Genomic DNA, 18,533 nt, shown 5'->3' with positions numbered 1-18,533 from the left:
TGTAATAAACATTTACATAATTAGATCTTGGCTTTGCTTACTTCTAGGATTTCCAGTGTCAAGCAACTGCCATTGAAATGAATAGTAATGTTAACAGATAGAGTTCTTGGACACCGTCTGGGGTGTGGCCTACATTTTCTAAATTTTTTATTAAAAACTCATATGATCATGACATAATGTTGGCTGACATGTCTTTGCAGGCCTGGGTTTAGGAGTGAGGAAATGAGGTTGAAATCTAGCAGAAATCGCTTACAATTCCTTGACATCTAAATCGCTTGGTGCTAAACACTCACCTCTACATTTCTTCTTTGCTCATTGCCAGTGAGTCATTCATGAAGGTCATAGTCCGATTGATTTCTGAGAGGTGGGTGGCAACATGCCAGAAAAACAGTACATTTCCAATCCCACTCTTTTTTTGGCTGTGTTATGTAGTTTTTTTGGAATGCTGGACATTTCTGCAGGCCTGTATCCTAAATTACTTCATCTTGAAAGGTAAATTTATGACCATCCTTTAATTTGTGGTTGTCCGATCTTACAGCAATGTTCCTTAAGAGGATTCAAGACCATCACAATCTTTCAGCACTGTTGAAACAATGAACTTGTTGATATCCACTGATCACTGAACACTCACTTATACACTTTACTGCACTGCACAGCACACGGACACTTTATCACTGACATACACTTTACTTTTTATAGAATCTATATAGAATCATATTCTATTTTTATTCTTCATATCTATTTTTATTCTCATATCTATTGTTATTTTATTTTATTGCTAGTTTATTTCTGTATATATGTTTACTGTGCTTTTTCTATTTGTATTTTTGTAAACTTGAGGTTTTTCTTAAATTTGTTGGACAATTTGTTGGACAGTCGTACAATACATTTCACTACATGTCGTACTACGTATGTATATGTATGTGACAAATAAAATTTGAATTTGAAAATTTGAATTTGAATTTGATCATTAGGTTAAATATGGCTTTTGATGTCTAATAAAGAAAGGGCCATGTTTACTCTCTCAAGAAACCCTGCATCATTAATCAGGGTCCTTAATTGAGCCTTTTTCAACCATCTTGAAAAGAGGCCTTGATTATTACAGCACACAAGGCAGGACATCTCAGTTGAACAGTCCTTGGCTTTCTGGCTCATCTCAATGCTTAATGAGAGCCATGAATAGACATAGACCACTGTACTATACTGATTGTCCCAATTATACAATCTCCTTCAGTGATACCCCAGTCTAATGAAACACGGAGGGGAAAAAAGAACACCTCACATGTAGATTTGTGGATTACCTTCCTTATTAAACAGAAACACAAAAGTTGGCAAAGAAGCAGAGTAATAGGTATGGTCATTTACAAAGAACTTCAGAAAAGCAAAGGATCCTTCAGTGACATTTAATTAGGATCATGAAAGGTGGCACAGAATTTTTAGAGGTGCATGTGAAGGTTATGCTCTTCATATGAAACTAAATGCAAGAGACAGCAATAATCCTCAGAATTGACAGTAGATGACTTTAGAGCAGATTATTAACATAGATACTTGTTGAAAAACAATAAGAGTATCTAACAAGTTTTGGGAAAGCTTGCTAGATGTATGTTCTCTGGTTTGTTCACTGTTCTATCTGTCTGTCTGTCTGTCTGTCTGTCTGTCTGTCTGTCTGACTGTCTATCTAATCTTTATCTTTAAACCGAGTGTGTGTGTATATGTGTATATATATATATATATATATATATATATATATTGTGGCGGGAGGAGCCAACGACAGACACAGTGGGCGTGGCGTCAAGCCTCGGAGAGGTTTTTATTAAACAAAATATTAAAATAAAGTGTCCAAAGGGGGAAAAGTGTCCAAAATAAACAGGGATCTGGTGTCCTCGTCGTGCTGCGGGGCTGTGCAGGAGGGCAGTGTTCAGGAGGGAAGGGTCCAGGGAAGGGGCGGAGTCCGGTGGCCGCACGCGCTCCCCTCTCGGGGCCGGGAGCGAGTGGCGGCGGCGTCTCTTGCGCGGCTTCGTCCATCTTCGGGCATCCCGGCGCTTCTGGGGGATTCGGCGGCCCGGCATCCTGGCCCGTCAGCCACCTAACGGGTGCGGCAGTCCTCCTCGACGCTCCCTTCCTGGACCCACGAGGACACCAGCGTGCATGCACGGGGGAGAGACCGGTCCCCCGAGGAGAGGCGCGCTCGGCGTTTAAACGGCGGCGGTGATGAGGCTCTATTCACGTCAGGTGCGCCTCATCACACGCCGCCAGCCCTGGCTGTTTCAGCGCCCCTCCTCTCTCACACACCCACTCCCGTCGGGAGCCTGGTGAAGGGCGGCGAATACGGGACGGGGTGGTGATGATAGACAGGGGGGAGGCAGCCGACTCGTCACAATATATATATATATATATATATAACGCTAACACATATTTCTAACACATCATTGTGAGATACATACATCCTTTGAGATGCATGCATACATATTCTACTGTTCTCAATGGGAAATCTTACTGGATATGTATAGTTATATTAACCATTTACAATAACCGATTTCTTATTACTATTACTGATATTTGAAAACATCTGTACATATACACAGTAATGAGAACTGTATGCTTAAATGACAAACTATTATGACTTGGAAATGGTTGTCGACCCTTAATGAAATTGCACAGATGAAAATCTGTTTCTTCAACAATAGCATGTGTCAGAGTATTGCTAAAAGTACGCTTTTAGTATGATTTATGAAGAGTAAACAGCTCCTGCTGTCTTTATAAAGGTGCGTGTTGTTGTCTCAGAGCTACAAATGAGCCTGAAGCCTGTGAATCCCACCATTCTTACAGACAGCACCTGATTGTGTTGGCCCATCTAACCGTCCGACCAGCTCCCCTGATACTTATTTCAAAATCATGTTGAAGCCAGACTCATTTTAGCTATTTTCCAGAGAGACTCGAGCGTGTGAGCTCAAATTGCAGCTTGTTACATTTAGGCAATGTTGACTCTTCTAATTGCTGTCTGTCTGGCTCTCCTCTCTCTGTTGGCCTGTACCAGAAAGTTCTCTCCAGCCGACGCTGCCCCTCTGAGTCCATGTGCATTATCCGAGATGCAATTGGACCCGTGTTTAACATTAACTCACTTTGGAGGCTGTTGCAATCAGTGGTTCTGCTGTATCGTTACAATGATGTACATCACACCTCTGCCCAGATTATGTTGTAGTTTTTGGCCTCGGCAGTCAGCTGGGAGGTACCGGCCAGTGGGACCACAATTATATTGCTATATCTGGTGTTCACTCTCTCTCTGTGGCTCTCCACAGCTCTTTGTGTGACAACTGAGCGCTTTGGGGAATTTAATTAGGCTTTGTGCAAAAGCTGTGCAGTTGCTCGCTGTGCCCTGAAGAGTTGTTTCTTAATGAACAGTTTCCTTTGAATGTTCAAAACGGCATTATTTGCATTGCATCAGAGATAATATTTGATTTTGGAGAAGTGCGTGTTGCTGTTCCAGGCATTTTGCTCCTATGGGATTATATTACTGGACCATAGTAGATTTTTGTGGAGTGACAGAGCATTAGTAATTTTAGTAAACTCCCAGCTACTACCTTGAAGCCTACTACTTTTCTGACTTTCATTCATTCATTCATTTTTTTATTAGTGCTGTCAAACGATTAATTGCGATTAATCGCATACAAAATAAAAGTTTTTGTTTACATAATATATGTATGTGTACTGTTTTTTTACACACTCATATATTTTGAAACTATTTATATGTATATACATTTATAGATTTATATTATTATATTTTATATTAATATATAAATATAATATATAAACTAGTGCTGTCGATTGCTTAAAAAAACTAAGTAATTGCAAATTTAATTTCGCCTTTAAATTGGGGGAGCTGCAAATGGCAGCGGGCTCGGGAGAGCCGTGGACGATGACGGGCTGATTCTGGCTCGGGCCCGGACGTCTCCCAGACACCGGTAGATCCCTTCTCTCCAGCTCAATCCTGTGGTGTCTGGGATGTCCATAGGGCGGTGGTAACAGCCTCCGAGCCGGAACAGGTGGAGGATGGCCGCGTCGTGCAGCTCTGTCACCGCGGCGAGCCCGCAGAATTCCCCAGCGTACTCCACGAACGGGAGATCATAAGGGCAAGGAGGCGGGCGGCGAACTCCATCGCCGCGGAGGGGGAAAAAACGTGAAACTTCGCAAAAATCGGAAAACAAAATGAGGGAGGAGAAGCGCTGCTTACAACGGTGTAGGTCCGGTCTTCTGTCACAATCCACTCTCAGGGGAAGGGAAACGCGGAGGCGAGGAACTTCTCTCAAACATAAACTTTAATAAGAAAACTCAGGAATCGCTGGAGACATAGAAACATTTTACATTTGGAAACACCAAATGAAGACAATGAAATGACGATCAGACCGGACACAGAGGCAGGGAAACACAGGGCTTATAAAGGACAGACTAAACTAGATAATTAACAACACACCTGGAACTAATGAACTGATAAATACATGGAACGAGGACAGGAACAGGAAGACCAAATATAGGCACGAGAGGAGGGGAAACACGAGACACAGCGAGACAAAGTCTGACTATGATAGGATTTACCCATCAGCTAAACACAACCTAAGAACCATCAGAGAATCACATCACCTTAATTAATAGGGGTCAAAGCCTAGAAGCGCATCTAAATAGTTAACAAGCGGTTACATGCATATTGGTTTTGTTGGTGCTGAGTAAAGTGTCCTGGTACATGTATAATGCGTAGATTCTTGATGAATTCCTTTAGGAGTGAAAGCTTCGTCATTCCAGCCATGGGTTGATTGGTCCGAAGTGAAATCGCCAAAGTTACTGAACCAGACCTGGTAATGAGGGTCATTTAGTTCTCTTGGAATGTGTTTGAAGTCCGGTGGAGAGAAAAGATAGTCAATTTGTTTAGCGTCTTTTTGACAGTGGGGGGACAACCATTGGAAATTTAGCACCCATATAAAGGTCGAATGTGGGTCCAGGTCTGTGAATTATATGCAAATGTAAAAAGGCTTTAGCCTTTTTTTAGTTTTAAGGGGTCTCTTAAAACATAAAGTCCCAACGACCATCAGGGATCATAAGCAGATGTTACACTTCTTTCAAGTAAACCTTTACAAACTGACACAATTAAAAGCATTTGAAATTGGTAAAGTTTTCTGCATGTGGATGATTTTTTTTGTTTTATGATATCTTCTGTTCTGCCTTTCATGTTCCCACGAGAGTATTTCTTCCTTTTTTAAAAGGGGCCAATTACACGGCCTCAGTAGCTGCCCTGTGCTGTCAGTGCTGCAGGAAGCAGAGGTATATGGCCTATCAAAACCTGCAATTAGCTCTTTGGCCTTTTACTGAAGACCACTCTTATTGGAGGAAAAGACATGATAGGAAAAAAATCCCAAAGCCAATAACTGCATTAACCTTCATCTTCAACCTTTGTACCAGTCAAAATGATGCCCTTATAAGTTCACTCATGTCATTTTATATAATGTAACCTTACTGAAGTTTCTAGTATTTTTTATGACAGTGAAAGGAAACTTTTAGTAACTTTTTCAAACTTTTAGGCCTATATACAGTCATGGCCAAAAATATTGGCACCTTTGGTAAATATGATCAAAGAAGGCTGTGAAAATTAATCTGCATTGTTAATCTTTTTTGATCTTTTATTTAAAAAAATATCACAAAAATCTAACCTTTCACAGGGAACTTTCAGGGAATGCGGTGTACTTTTCTTCCAGCCTTTGAAAAATTACATTGAAGACGGTAGAAAGAAAAAAACTAAATACACAAGCCTTCTAATTATTCATGTGCATCATTATTCTCTCATAAATTTCCCACAGCCACCCAGTCCCAAACCAGCTTGTCTGCATAACTATAAAAAGACATGGCTGCTGGGTTATAATATGGCTTTAAGGCAAAGATGAGAAGTGTTTATGCATGGAGCACAGTCTGTGTATAAGCGAAAGCAATCGGCAGCAAGAATCACACAGAGCTTTGATTAGTTCTTAAAACCATTTTAATTGCACCAATGTTTTTTTCTTCTTTTTCTTGTCTGATCAATTTTATTTTTAATCTGGACCTGTCTACGAGTCAGTTACGTGATGCCCATATATATTTTTCCCCTATCTGTACATTTTATATATTGACAGCACAAATATATATATATATTTGATTAAACAATCGATAAAAAAAATGAATTAATTAATCGCACATTTTTTCTAATTAATCGAGATTAATCGCGATTAATCCCACCTAACATTAAAGTTTTTAAATATACAGTACATTTATATAGCAATAACTTCACATTCAATCTTCAAATTAATGTACAAACAACATATTTTTAATATTTGTTTAATGGTAGTCTCAGCCTCAGATGTCACACCCACAGACCGTTGGCTAAACGTCTGATGCATATGGCACACTTTTCTGGAAACACTTCAGGAATATCGAAGTCGTCATCTGACTGGTTGAATTAAACCGGAATTCCCGGGAGCGAGTGTCGCGTTTATTTTCGGTCTGCCGGGAAACAAAGATGCAGTGGCTCCAAACCCCCTCACAAAAGAAGAAAGCCGTTGTGTTTACAAATGTGACGATGAAAGCTTATAAGTCAACTAAACGCTGGATTTTCAAAAGTATGTGAAATATTTAAAGTTCGCGGCATTGAATCTTTAAAATGCATCCGAGAGTATCACACACCGGTCTGTTATTGTGGCGACATTTCCATGCCCTGAAACGTGACGCTAAACGAAACGAACTATGATTGGTTGTTTGACATTTCGGTCAAACGGCCTCATGGGCGGGCGTTGGCCAATGAATGTGCATCATTCCAGACCTTCAGCCGTCAGTCTGAATGTCTGGTTACGCGAGACTAGTTTAATGGCATCTTGAAGGCCAGTATCACTGATACCAATTAATACTGATTTCGCTTTAAATTAAAATTTCCCCTAATATTTAACCATTGACTATAGCCATTAAACATTACATTATAATTAAGAGCTATCAATTTTAACATTTATTAGTCTTTAAAAATAACTTCTAATTTAAGTGATCTTAAAACAATCTTCACATAAACCCATTATAATAAATGTTATATTTAGCTACCTGTGCCCCTCAGCAGAAATATACAGAAATTGAATAAAGTTATCAAACACTAAATACTAATAAATACTTACAGCTATATAAAAGTTTTTGATTTCCTCTTTTTTATTTTATTCTTGATGAACAGACATCACAGCAGCTGGCTATTAGATTAAGAGATGTCACTGCTGAACGTGACACGGATCTGACACGCATCGTGTTTTCTCTCAAATCTCTTTACCTTTTCTGACCCTTTTCAGGTCAGACCCATTTCAGTCTCTACTAATGAGTTGACGAGTTTAATCGGGTGTGTTAATTGAGGGAGACAGTGCTAGAATGCTCAAGGACACTTGCCTCAATTAAGGTTAGTGTTCATGATTCAACAATAAGAAAGAGACTGGGCAAAAACGGCATCCATGGGAGAGTTCCAAGGCAAAAGCCACTGCTGACCAAAAAGAACACAAAGGCTCATCTCCCATTTGCCAAAAATATTTTGATTTTCCCCAAGACTTTTGAGCAAATATTCTGTGGACTGATGAGACAAAAGTTGAACTTTTTGGAAGGTGTGTGCCGTTGCATCTGGCGTAAACCAACACAGCATTTCATAAAAAGAACATACCAACAGTCAAACATGATGATGGTAGTGTGATGGTCATAATTGATGGAACCGTGAATTCTGCACTCTATCAGAAAATCCAGAAGGAGAATGTCCGGCCATCAGTTTGTGACCTCAAGCTCAAGCGCACTTGGGTTATGCAACAGCACAATGATCCCAAACACACCAGCAAGTCCACCTCTGAATGACTCAAGAAAAACAAAATTAAGGTTTTGGAGAGGCCAAGTCAAAGTCCAGACTTAAATCCTTTTGAGATGCTATTGCATGACCTTAAACAGATCTTTCATGCTGGAAAACCCTCCAATGTGGCTGAATTAAAACAATTCTGCAAAGAAGAGTGGGACAAAATTCCTCCTCCGCGATGTGAAAGACTCATTGCCAGTTACCACAAACGCTTGATTGCAGTTGTTGCTGCAAAGGGTGGCACAACCAGTTATTCGATTTAGGGGCAATTACTTTTTCACGTAGTGCCAGGCAGGTTTGGGCGGCTTTTTTCCCTTAATAAATTAAATCAATATTTCAAAACTGCATTTTGTATTTACTCTGGTTATCTTTGTGTAATATTAAAATTAGTTTGATGATCTGAATCATTCAATTGTGACAAATATGCAAAAAAATAAAAAATAAAACAGGAAGGGGGCAAAAACTTTTTCACACCACTGTGATTGTGTGTGTATATATATATATATATATATGTATATATGTGTGTGTGTGTGTGTGTGTAATGCATATATATTAAATACATTTATATATCATATAAATTATATGAATATAAATAATTACATGTACATGTAAATACATATAAGTACACATATATTATGTAAACAAAAACTTTTATTTTGGATGCGATTAATCACAATTAATCATTTGACAGCACTAATATATATATATTATATATATGATGCAAGTAACATAAATAATTTGTAAATAAATTCTTTTTTTTGCTATTATTATAATTAGTTTGTTTGTTTATTTTGGAAGCATAGGATCAAAAATGTGAGGGTGATACAACTGTCCTAAAAACTATTAAAAGAGAATAATTAAATAATTATTTAGATTTGCAAAAAAAGATTTTTTTTCTTTAAAATGATGTAAAGTTTTTTTTTTTTCCTCCCCATTGAGTGAAACTAACATGTAGGCCTATACAACAAGTACTTTCATAAAAACTTGACGTATGTTTTAAACTAGATTTTTTTCTTTATATGATCTTTATCAATTGTGTCTCTTTATATGAAGGCCATCTGCCTCTAAATGAAACCATGTTGCATCCAAATCTATGCCATATATCCGCTGTGATGATAGAGGCTTCATTGTGTAATGGTCATTAGATAGAAAAGTGGGCCTCTTGTGCTGAAGGACCATTTTCAAAAGCATGAACTTTTAGAGAGTGATCTTGTATCATGCATTTAAATGATGTGGTGGGCTGACAGTAATGCAGAATAAAATTGTGGTCATTTGAAACTGCTTTTTAACAGGTGGCCTCTCATCTGTCCAATGTGCTTTTAACCACTCTTTCTAATGAGCACTAGGTCACCTTGGCGCACTAATCCTCCATAAATTAGAAACTTTCTCTCCAACAATAAGTGGAATATGTGACTCCAGTCTGAGCCTCCACAATTTGGCCTGGTGTTTTTGTTCTTCAGTTTATGCACCACGGTTTGAGAAAAACCAACGGGCTGTAATGCTAAATGGTGGGGTGTAGTAAATAGCCTTTACTTACTGTAGCAGCCTTCACCATGCAGGATGAGCTTTAAAAGCATTGGCTTTTGGCCTTTGTGAGGCAAATTTGATGTTGAGTCATGTGAGCGGATCATGCAGTGTATCAGCGAGGGGCGCTGAATACAAAATGTCAAAGAAAGAATGGATCCCGGAAAGTCCTTGACACAAAAAGTGTGGTATTGTCACCATTCTCTCTAGCAAATTAGACACTTCTTCACAATGAGCAAATCTTAAGCCCAAATAGTAACTCAGTATCTGCAGAAGTTAGAGGAAGGTGTTATTAAAACTCATTTGTTTCACAGTTGCACAATGCAGAAGAACACTTCTGTGATTATTCTTGCACATCTGAGTCACACGTTTTAGACATTTTGCTGAAAAGTGCCATTGCCCATTTTTTTTTCTCTCATGAAAGACCTATTTCTAGGTGTAGATAAGTTTTTTCTTTGATTAAGTTCAGTATTAGCCTCTGGTAATGTATTTAATTTGTACATTAGAGACATCCAGTTTTACTGGATTACATTGATTAAAAGCTATTAAATAGCCTTCAATTATATTTTGAGTTGAAATACATGCGATGCAAAATTTTATTTTATTTGTAAAACATATTGAGGCCTTACAACATGCAGGTCATAAAAAATGCCTTAAACTTCCTCATACAGTGTTCACAGTTGTTTAATTTGTTTTTGTTATGTTATTATCCATTTATCTTATTAGGTAAATGGAAAATTATAAGTGTTTTCTCTCATTTCCTGGCAGCTGAATTGTACACTTCAACTGTTTGGGTTTAACCCTCAAATGGAAATTATTTAACACAATTTATGCAAGAGATATTGAGGTGAAAATTGTCTGTTCGAGACGGCATTGATAGACTTGGCAAGCATGCAGCTCGGCTTTATTAATTGAATACTCCAGTAGGTGGTCAACAGTGTATAATAAATCATACTAAACAGGGGTAAATTGTCTAGAATTAGTGTCTGTGTGTTTATCACTTGAGTCTCAAAATGCTTTCTGGAAGTTAAATAATGAAGAGTGGCATCCGCTGCAACTGGGGGCAAATAAAATGTAATCATATTAGAGAAAGATTGAGAAGAGAAAAGATGGAGAGAATGAATGTTGAGTGTGTGAGAGAGATTGAGTAAGATAATTATTTAATACATTGCAAGCACTGCAGCCATGTAAATTATGCAATTATTGTAAAATATTATGTGGTGAATGTCCCATTCTTGCACATTTATATCAAGAAATTTTGTACATAACTTCTCTTAAAAAAAACTGTACAAGCAAGAAGGATAATTCTGTACAAACAGATTGTAGAAATGATATAAATGCAGAAATGCTTGTATTATCCTTATTTGTAAATAGATTTAGTTAAAACGGCTTTCTTTGTACTTATTTAATAATACATAAATAATCTTATACATTTGTAAATATAAATATTATATAATACATATTATAAAATGAATAATGGTATCTGTGTATGTGACCTGTGTTGGTTGGTTTTAAAAAAGCTTTTCTTTTTACTTCTCCTTGAATAATTTCAATTTTGGAACACAAGACTGTGCACTTTATAATTAACAGAATATTAAATTGCCATTAATTCTCCAGAGCTCAAACCTACTTCTCCTTCATATTTAATTTAAGGTGACTTCCTCAGCACAGGTCTTCACGTGGACATTCAGACATTGTAATTCAATTCTACAATGAGCAGTCTGTTTTATTTAGAGCTGTGCTAATTAATGAACATCCGACTGGCACACTGTACAGCTCTGCCTTCAGGCTACTTTAAATCTGTTATTCAAAACATACTTAATTGAATATTCGGAGTAAAGTATGTGAACCTCAGTTCTATTGGGAATTATATGTCACTGAATAGGGATTGTCTTATATACTAAAGTTAATATTCATGTACTTACATCAATTGACCTGAGAGTCAACAACAAGCCCAGTTTACCTGAATTCCCCATGTACAGTTTGATAAATCTCTAGGTTCATACTTGTGCCTTGGCCTGCTTTGCAACCTGGTCATTTCCTGTTTTTATATACACTTTAAAGCAGATGGCATCATCCTTTGGGTCCATAGATGGGCACTCTCAGGACTTTATGCTCTGCCCTGAGGCTGAGATGATAATGTGTGGTGGAGATGGCCATCTCTGAGCTAGTGTTGTGCTAATGTGATCTTTTCTCCTCTTCTTCCAGTGAGCACAAAAGAAGAACCGGAGAAGAAAAGGAAGAGACGGCTGTGCTTTCTGTAGGTACTGTGCTTTTTGTTCTTGTGAATCTTATCAGCATTAGTATAATGTTGTTCATGTTACACTACAACCCTGAAGATACACAGTGCAAGTGTACTGCAGATCTTTTAAGAAACTGCAAAGAGAAACCACTTTTCAAAGAATTTAAGATAAAGCTGTATCTTGAACTCACTCTATATAATATTTAAACTGATATCATCAGTCCATCAATCACAGGGCAGAGTTTGTTCTCAGATAATGATATCGCTCTCTCTCTCTCATTTCTATACACTGTAAACAGTTTTTGTGTGAATTTAAAGCATATTACCAGCTATGAGTTATCATACAAAGCAGCTTTTTTTTACAGTAGTACTACTTTTTTTCTTCAAATGATTAGCAATATACAATGACTTTACAGAGAACAGGATCATGTAAAATCATAATGTTTATCTGTGTGTATATTATAGTGATCTCTTGTATAATTACAAAACATTTTTGCAGTAAAATGATGTCCAGTGTAATGTGCTGGCACTACGGTTTCCAACATGCACTGCATCTTGAATAAATTATAAGATTGATTGATTGATGGAATGATTGACTTGTTTTATACTGTCCACAGTCTATATAAACTTCAGTACTGCAGTTTGAAATGACGCGCCAATACAGCGATCTGTTGTGCCACATCAAAGAGTGCCAAAATGCCATTTATTGTTTGAAATTCCTGAAAACATAATTTGACTTTATTTCGTATCAAAAGTAACTGTATATTAAACTGGAAATTTCCAATGAAGTTCCATTTGTGCAGTGGTTAAAACATATATATATATATATATATATATATATATATATATAGATATATATATAATTCTTTTTTTTTTTTTATATAAAGTTGTGGTTATAACGGATGGCTTTGGTTTCCTCTTCCAGGGTCCCCTGCTGAAGGGAAGAATAATGTTTTCAAGTTTTTGAATAGGATGATATGTATTGATTATGGTTAAAACAACAACAACATGGATTGATTGAACAGTAATTTTCTAGTTTAATGACAGAAAGTTACCCAAACTGCATTGATGTACTGTAAAAGTCTGACTACAGCATTTTATTATGAGAAATTCCTCTTAAACCTTAGCGGTCTCTCTAATGCCATCATCTTAATTCCCGGCTGATTCATCCACGTACCCAGCTCCAGTGTACAATCTGAGGTGTCAGGGATGTTTGAAGCAACTAGTAATTAATGCTTCCACTGCTACTTTGCTGAGGTCTGTGTGTCCCCCTCTCTCTCATGATGAATGGAGCTCCTGGACCCTGTCCCAGCTGTCATATGTGATTGATACACTGTGCTTGTCTTCGTCCGGGTTTCTTGTGCTCGGCACCTCCCTTCCCCTATCCGATCTTCAGCCTCATCCTATTAGCCACAGTATTAATCACCGCCAGTGCTGCTAATTGCTTTATAATCCCACCCCTGAGCCGTACAATGTGTTGAGAGAAGTCACCTCTGAATCCCATCATTTTCCAAGTTGTCTCCGTATCTCTGGCTCCGCCATGCTTGTTTTTGATAGCAGTGTATTACCCATGATTCCCTTCCTACCCTAATCCTCTTCCGATTTCCTCGACAGATAATCTAACCAAGTCACTCGCTGTAAAAACTGCAACACTGCACTGCACCCATGCTGATGTAAGAGACAAAGGGCCTGGTGGGATTTGTCAGGAAGGCCATTCAGAGGATAGGAGGCAAGCGGAGGTTGACCTCGAGCACTAAGCCTAAGCCCTTTTGCTCATTCCTCAGAGTGAAATCTCAATCGGATTTCGCTCCTGATTAGTCTAAGTCAGGATTTCTCAATACATTCCTACCGCACATTTTAGGGATCTGACTAATCGAACACACCCAGTTTAGTTCATAGACTCAAGAGGGTCTCTGTAGAGTGACTAATGAACCGAATCAGGTGTGCTAAATTTTGGGAGATATCCGAAATGCATCTGTTGAGGCTTGAGAAACCCTGGTGTAGGTCATTCAAGCATTTTCACAGAACCTAAGGGAGTAGTTGATGTTCACACTTCATTCCAGATGTGGCTTTGGGTTACTGTGCCGCCATGAGAGAAGACACACAGTGCATTGAGCATGGAAATGGAGTATTATGGGGAATAAACTCAAGCTTGAGCGATTGGCTCAACCAAGCAACCCCACGGTCACGCTTTGATATTTTTATTTATTGCCTCCCTCAGCGATAGATGACATCTTTTCTCTTTCTGAGAGTCAGTGAGTATAAATTCTTCTGAAAGCGAAGGCACCTTGTTGGGCGCTCCTTGTCGACGGGATGGATTGACAAGCCACTCAAGCGGCCCTCGCTAATCAGAACTCCCATGTGGAGAGCAAAGCCCTGGGAAACTCATTTAAAGTTGTCGGACATATTGTTATGCAAAGCACATCAATGTCAATAGAGAACAATCAGGAGAAATATGAGAAAAAATCAATCCATCTGAAAATAATCAACACACCGGCCTTCTCGGCTTGTCTTTCATCTGTCTATATCCTGACATCCAATTATGGATCAAAATAATTTAGAGATGTGAGGTCCAGTAATGGAGGGGAAGACTGTTCTGGAGATATTTGGAGCTTTTACAGTGCTGTTAGTACGCAACGTCTCGCCCTATAACAAGGCGTACATCCCTCTCCAGAGTACATTAGGGGCACTTTGTGCAGGCTTTTAGTACCCCCATTCTGCAAGCAACTCTCTTTCCTCTCTTTACTTGTGCTCCCTCTCTTTTGCCACACTTTAAACAGCGTATTACCATCGCTAACCCGTCTGCCTCATTTTCTCGACAGATAAAGCAGATTTTTTTTCAGGCCGGTGCCTAACAGCACAGGCTATGCCCAATGTTCCTCTTTTAATCCATCACATTATACTATTTCATTTCTTCTCTAATTCGTTAATCAGCGAAGCGCCCAAGCTGATATGACCACAGTGATACCAGAAGCAATTTCACATCTCCGGTTCGTCTCTCGATTTCTGCCCGGCGAATTCTCAGATTGTTCCTTTAATAACCTTGTCATGGATGTATCACAGCTTTTGGCACATGACTCAAATTTAATGCATCGGCCCATTAAGAGGAAATTAAGTGACATACTTTTGCATAGGACTGTCTTATCAACAGCTGACTGATGGACATGTCAGAGAGACATGCCATGGGGGTATTTGGATGCAGCGACACATGCCGGAGAGCTAATCCTGTTGTGTGACTTCTAATAAGAAATTAGACATGAAATGCTGCAACAATAAGTGGGATTATTAACAAGAAAAAGTGTTATGTTTTCGGAAACATTGCGTATGATGTCTCAACCAGCAGAAACCTGAACTTTGAGGCTGAATTAGCATATCTTGCTCTGAGCAATGTTTTATGCAGGACTAATAATAGTATACTATGAAGCATGGTTTACACCCATGGAGTTTAAAGGGGACTTTGGTAGGTCTTCCACAAATGGCAGATTGCCTGATGGGGTTTCACACCATCTTGCGTGCCACATTCTATATCAAAGATGGCATCACTTACTAAAGGTGCTCAGACTATTGACAAAAGTGGGAGGAAATGCTTATTTAGGGAATTCATTAGTCATTTGCAGTCATATCATAGTTCCAAACTATTCCATACATTGCAGCACTGCACAATTATATAATTAATATAATATTAATATATCATAATATATTTAATACAGTATATAATATTAAAATATACTATAATACTACACTAATACTAATACTAATATTATGTTACATTACTGTTCAAAAGTTTAGAGGTGGTAAGATATTTTAAATGTTTGTTTTTTTCCCCCTCAAGTCTCTTGTGCATACCAAGGTTGCATTTATTTGATATAATTGATTTTCCTGTCCCATTTTATTTTTCTATTATCTGTTTAAATATATTGTAAAAAAAAAAAATTGCAAAGCAGTCTTGATTTTAGCAGCCATTGCTCCAGTCTTCAGTATCAGTTTATTCTTCAAACATCATTCTCCTATGCTGATTAAGTGATGAAGAAACGTCTTATTTTTATCAATGTTGAAATTATTTTTTTTTGTTTAGGATTCTTTAATGAACAGTAATTTGTAAAAACAACAGCATTTATTCATGTCTTTACTGTCACTTTCAAATATTATATTATATTAATTATATTATATTTTTATTTTATTTTATATGAGAATTAAAAGTATTTCATGGACAGTAACAAACATTTATGACAAGTAAATGTTCTCAGTTGTTCTTCCACGATTGTCCTGTGTGGCACACAGTTAATTGTAGACCCTGCTTGCACAGAGATTGAGAGGTCTACTTCTGTGGTTTAATTATTCTCATCCCATTTTCTTTTTATGCCTGATCTCATGTTATTGTACAATGGAGCAGTGATGATGTTAGTGTCAGGGACACATTTTACATCAATTTATAATTAGAACAGAAACCTAACATGGCTGTTCAGACAGATGCTAACAGTATCACTTTCATGCCTACTTCTCCATGGTAACAGAGCCATGTGACACAGTTATTCCGCTGGCTGTCAGTGAAGCGGAGCCAGCGGGGGGCTTAGAGAGTGTCCAAAGGTCTCACGTTCACTCAGTCATGACACTGACTTCAGGTCAGGTGATCTCCTGCCATTACATGCTCTTTTTGCTCCATTTCTATTGGGTTAAAGATAAAGGCCAATGGCAGAGTGGACGTTTTTAGATCTAGCCTATGATATGCTAGGCACGTTCCTCTGTATGTCTCTTCTGTATTATGATGTTTATCCCAAGAGAGACCGACTGAGGCTTTGGAGAAGCTTTGCATTAGATGACACACACTTACACACACCCATCACTCTCAGACATTACCTGAATCAGAAGCTTGGATTTCCCATGATTCCCTGTCAGTGCTGTTTAAAGGAAGCAAGGGAAAGCAATGGTCACGCATTTCAGCCAGACCTCTGCAAAGAGAAAAACAAACACTGCAAATTACCCATGGGAAAGCAAGAGTCCACTACAATCTGCTAGACATCGAAGACAATGTACTCTGCCGAATGCCCGCAAATAAGTATCCTCAGGCCAAATAAAGGTGAGTGGCACCTTGACTATCAGCATATAAAAGCTTCTCCGTTCAGAAACAAGACAGGATGAAATTTATCCTGAGCCACACACGCAATGGCATTTTTCCACTTAAACGAAATGAAGACTAATAGAGCAGGCTTTTCGCATCCCTTCAGCAATTATAGAATGCCTACCGGTGCTGATTATTTAGACAGGGTGGATAAATCAAAAAAGCACATATACTTTGATTCCAATTAGGTTTGGTGAGCTTGAGTCGGCAGTATTGGTAATTTGAGGAGCTTAAAGACCTCACCGACCTAACCCTGCCTCTAAGCTGCATGTGACTCGCAAGTTGTTTTCATCCACTCCATGGCTGCTCCACTGTGAGTTGGTCATGATGAATGCCAACCAGCCCCCAGGGACTTTGAAGTCAGATGCTTGCATTGATCTCCAGAGCTGCCCATCATCTCAGTGGCGCGGTGGAGTGCTGTCCATCACAAGCATACCTGAATCTCCCCAGGTTCAATTTTTTGTTGTTGATGAAATTGAAGCCTTACAGAAAGGGCACTGCATACTAACACGAGACATATTTATGCAAGCTGTCTCTGTCAATGATTGTCTCTGCTGTGAGTCAACACAGCTTGCATTTTGATGCATATAGAAATATTTTGCTCTGAATATGTTTTGCATGCAGCTCGTCTACTGATAAGTTGTAAGTAAATGTGCTTGGGTAGCAGCTAGTGTCAGTGAACTGGCAAATTACAGGTGGCTTATTCATTTATTACTTATACAGTATCTTACGAAATAGCCAGCAGTTGCTTCCTATGACAGATATTTGCTCAGAAATACAGTACTAAGAGCATTTTTTCTATAATCTGACCCTGGAGCATTTTTTTTCTTTGTTGTACCAAAAAAATAAAACGTCCCTAAAATAAGAGACATTTATCTGAGAAAATGGCATAAGACAGTGAGACTTGATCAGTTTAGTTCTAAAAAAAAAATCATATTGAGAGGTATTATAACCCGATCTCATGAAAAAGAGAAACTATTTTACGAGACGACAATTTTGGACAAATGTGATTTGTACAGAAACATGCAATCTTTTGTAAAAAATATACGTTTTGTAAAATGTAACCCCAAACCTAACCAGTCATAAGGGCAAAAATATTGAAATTAACCAATTTGCCAAAACATAAAATAGATGAATTTCCATTAGAAATGTTGGATATGAAGTTAGTTTCTGACGTTAATACATAAATTTCCCAATATGATGCATAAAATTGCAAGTTCAGAATATAAAGTTACAATTACAGGACATAAAGTATTTTATTTATTTACAGTAGCTGGAAATGGGTTTTAATAAATTGCATTTGTATTCCAATTGCACTCATATTCAAGATATTCAATTACATTGAACATTTATTATATTTAATTTAGTTTCTCAAATTAATGTATGTTGTTTTAAGGATTTTTAGATATTTTACTGATAAACAGGACAAAGATACTAATTATTGTTTGCATCTAAAATAGTCTGACATAACCTAGATTGGTATGTCTATGTACTGGTCCACTCTCTTATGTAACACACATGATCTCTCACCTACACCGTTTCAAAGAGGCTTATCACTATTCTTTACTTCTGTCACACCTGCAAAGTCATACCTCTCATCTACTTTAAGGCAAAAGTAGAAAAAAACGCTTAAAAGAAGGGAGGAGTAGGGAAGAGATCCAACCCACGCAGTGAGCTGACCTATGCCCATCGCAACCTAATCATGTTAGCCACGGTAGCACAGCAGAAATGTTTCGGGATGTTGCATTAGAGGGATCAAAGCGAGA

At 38.1% G+C, this 18,533-nt stretch overlaps 1 protein-coding gene across 2 annotated transcripts in view; it reads left to right on the top strand.

The window, feature by feature from the left end:
* The window catches only part of LOC306858349 (synaptotagmin-1-like), a 202,638-nt gene that overhangs the window by 59,805 nt on the left and 124,300 nt on the right, over positions 1 to 18,533 (top strand). For both annotated transcript variants that reach the window (XM_079398850.1, XM_079398848.1), the window contains exon 2: positions 11,615 to 11,670. The gene's annotated coding sequence lies outside the window, so the exon portion shown is untranslated. The remainder of the gene's footprint in view (positions 1 to 11,614; positions 11,671 to 18,533) is intronic.

This window comes from Barbus barbus (assembly GCF_936440315.1).
Source record: "Barbus barbus genome assembly, chromosome: 39".
In the NCBI taxonomy this organism is placed as follows: domain Eukaryota; kingdom Metazoa; phylum Chordata; class Actinopteri; order Cypriniformes; family Cyprinidae; genus Barbus; species Barbus barbus.
Note: the sequence above shows the minus strand (reverse complement) of the source record. Positions and strands in the feature narration are given on the sequence as shown.